The sequence below is a fragment of the Aquarana catesbeiana genome, linkage group LG01, assembly GCF_042186555.1.
Source record: "Aquarana catesbeiana isolate 2022-GZ linkage group LG01, ASM4218655v1, whole genome shotgun sequence".
NCBI classification, from domain to species: domain Eukaryota; kingdom Metazoa; phylum Chordata; class Amphibia; order Anura; family Ranidae; genus Aquarana; species Aquarana catesbeiana.
This window is the reverse complement of record NC_133324.1, coordinates 907,952,985-907,956,842: the sequence shown is the minus strand read 5'-3', so window position 1 is coordinate 907,956,842 and position 3,858 is coordinate 907,952,985.

Here is a 3,858-nt window from a genome sequence, read left to right as displayed (position 1 = left end):
AATTGTCAGTTAAAGTAACGCAGTGCCGAAATCGCAAAAAATGGCCTGGTCAGGTAGGGAGGTAAACCTTCCAGAGGTCAAGTGGTTACATACTGATCACACTAAGCAAGAAAGCACAGCATGGTTAGTTTTATAGCTATGCTGCAAACTCAGCCTGCTTTCCTTCACTGATCAGACTTGTCCTGACACACCTTCCTACACAGCCTTTCACTGGGTAGATCAGTGTTCTGCTGTTTTTCCTCCCCCAGCCCTTTTGCTGTTGAGAACAGATATTAAGTGATCACTTTTGAAAAAGGGGAAAAAGGGAATTTCTAATGTTTTTTTTAATATGTATACACAAATGTTTTACCTTTCATTTCTATTTTAAACTGAATGGGTTGTTTTACAAGGCAAGGACTTGCAATCACTTTTTTACGATTATGACACAGGTAAACTTAATACAATCTCCTATCTTTAGCTCATTTCATATGTGATGTTTTATATAGACTTCATATGCTTGTGTTATTTTTTATGTTTTCTCATAGTTTTTAATGTGCTGGGTTTAATATACCCTTTGCATGAAGATGCTTTCCTGTTTTTCTTTTGGCTGCCTAGGTGGGAGACACTAAAACATTGGAAGCGTGAACCACTATAGCTGGATCGTAATTGTTGTAAGCCATGTAAGTGGTACCGCAGGAGAGATGGCGCTCCATTTACCAGAGCTAGAGATGCTGCTCTCATGGGCTTTTGCTGACCTTATATCTTGTGGGTCACATCGTTCTAGGGAGTGTAGTTTTTATTGGACATTGCCAGAAAGATTTGGCACTACTGCATTAAAAAAAACAAAAAAAAACTCCACCCTCACTATTAAAAATAACATTTTATATTCCCAAAACATGTCCCTGCATAAAAAAGAACATACCTACTAGTCCGAGTCCTGAATGGAGGTGATGGAACTATTAATCATCTGCCTGTCCTCCATTCTTATGCCCCGTACACACGGTTGGACTTTGTTCGGACATTCCGACAACAAAATCCATGGATTTTTTCCGACGTATGTTGGCTCAAACTTGTCTTGCATACACACGGTCACACAAAGTTGTCGGAAAATCCAATTGTTCTAAACGCGGTGACGTAAAACACGTACGTTGGGACTATAAACGGGGCAGTGGCCAATAGCTTTCATCTCTTTATTTATTCTGAGCATGCGTGGCACTTTGTCCATCGGATTTGTGTACACACGATCGGAATTTCCGACAACGGATTTTGTTGTCGGAAAATTTTATAGCTTGCTCTCAAACTTTGTGTGTCGGAAAATCCGATGGAAAAAGTCCGATGGAGCCCACACACGGTCGGAATTTTTGACAACACGCTCCGATCGGACATTTTCCATTGGAAAATCCGACCATGTGTACTGTGTTTCGTTCAGAATCTATAGTGTGGCTTCTAGGAATGGTGGATCTGGCAGGAAAGGTGGACACAATTGAACTGTCTTGAGAGCCTATGACAGCCCCATAGTTGTATTAACCCCGCCACACTGGAAGATTGTGTTGACAGGGGTGGGGGATAGGGCCAGGATGGAGGAAGATTTCTGCTAATAGAAGAGAATTAGCACAAGGGACACATTCTACTGACTGTAAGTTATGTCCTTTGTGCAGGTCTCCTGGGCTTGAAGCGAACTGCAATGACACTATTAACTCCTTTAACTTTCTTTTTGTATAATTCTCCTTTAAAGGGGTGTGGCGGGGGGTGAGTCCTATGCCTATATACATTTGCTAATAGGTATCCCTCATTCCCATCTCAAAAAGTTGGGCGGTATGGTGATGATTACTGCAGTAATATTTTGCTTCCACAGGGATTGGGCAGGTATGGAAAATCCATACTTACATTGGGCCAAGCTGGACCATTGTACCTATACAAAAAAGCCTCATACCAAGAATTTAATTTTGAAGTGTGCATAATACTCTAAACTCTACCCAGTGATATACGGGGTATGAAATTTTAGGGACCAAGAAAAACAGTTTGCTCTATTAAAGCATTTTTCCCCTGCAAGGTAATGTCATAATGTGCTAGTATGCTTTGCATCCTGGCAACTTATATATAAAACTTACCTTAAAACAAAGCTGTTCCAGCACCGCGATGTCAGCGCTTCAGCTGCTCCCATCTTCACCTGTCTTGCGTCTGGATTCATGGGCTCTGTGACTGACCAGAGCCGTGAGGATGTCACTCACGCACATGCGTGCGGGTGCCGTCCTTCACAGCACAGGGCTCAAAAGGAACGGCACCGGAGGCTGTTGAAAAAAAGAAAGATGTAGGGATGATACCTGAAGCTGCACCCATCATTCAGATATTTCCACTCAAAGTCCATGACGTCATATGACATCCACACGGGGGAAGTGGTTAAGCACTCCAGATACTCTTAGGCTTAGAGGACACCACTCCCAGGTGTGAAGCATTTTGAGGCCAGTACCGCAGAGCTTGTACCGGGCTCCACCAATCCAGCAATTCATGTCACCTCTCTCATAGTGACAGATCCCATGGTTGCTATGGGATACAGGAAATGCTTTCACTCTCTCTGTACCTACGTGCTTGCCTACTTCTCCTGAGGTACCTCATACACACTGTCCAGGCTGACTCCCTAGGCACTCTATGATGTGCGTCCGGTCCCAAAAAAATAGGAAGCGGCTGCTAGTGGAGGTGCCAAGCACTTAACCCGCTCCAGTACCAGAAAAACTGTCACCCCTGCCAGTCACCCATTTCCTGGCTGATTGATTGGTTCAAGCAATGACACACACACTGTAGTCCTTAGCAGTCACACATTAACTTCCACTGGACAGTACTCTGTGTGTTATATCCATGTATTACATCTTCCTCTAGCTCAGTCCCCTTGTTGTGTTGCAAGCCCTGTCCTTTAGATATGCTGTACATGCACCCCTTTTACAGACTTCAGATCAGGCAATTAACAGTTAATGGTAACTTTACTAAAGAAAGGCAAATATACAGGAAAAATTCTTGGAAAGCAGCTTCTCACATAAAACCCTGTGCAGAGGTGTTCTAGTACCCCATAATGTAACTGTACCATAGGCAGATGGCAAGTGACCATTAAGGAAAATAATCTACAGGAGGTAGCAAAGAGTCCATAGAGTCAATGGTCAGCAGCTACAAGTCCATGAGGGTCTTCAGGCTCCAGACCCCACTGAGGAACCCTGACTGGGCTCCCATCATCCCCCCCTTCCCAAAGGGGGCGATCACTCCGGTAGAGTTACAGCTACAATTTGACAGTCTTTCCCAGGCAGAGAACACAAGGTATTTCAGTAAGCCTTTTTATGATGATTGGAAAAACCTAGCCAATCAATTTCTCAGATCCACCACACATCTACTTTATAACAATTTGCACCTGGCTGACTCAGAAAACTTGAAGGCCGCATGCACACTGGACATTATAAAAAAACGCCACTAGCGTTAGCTGTAGAAAGCTGTAGCTGTAAAATGAGTTTTGCAGTAGTGTTTTGCAGTGTTTTTTTTAGCTTTTTCTAGCAAAACTATACTCCCACAAAAGCTTATGGCTCAAACACGCTGATAAACACCAAATAGCCATGTTTTTCAACATTTTTAAGCTTTTATCAGAGTTAGAGCATTTTTACAGCTGAAAAACTCCTCTTAAAACCCACTAGTTCTGGGTTTTTTCCAGCCAGAAAACTCCCCTGCCAAAAAACGCTGATAACAGCCTTTCCGTGCATGGACACATAGAATAACATGCTGGGCAGTTTACTGGCTGTAGAAAAAAAACATCTGAAGCCAAAAACAGCAGTTGTAAAAATGTGCATTGTGCATGAGGCAGAAGACTTGAGCAAAGAATGGGAAAACAGCACAGTTTGA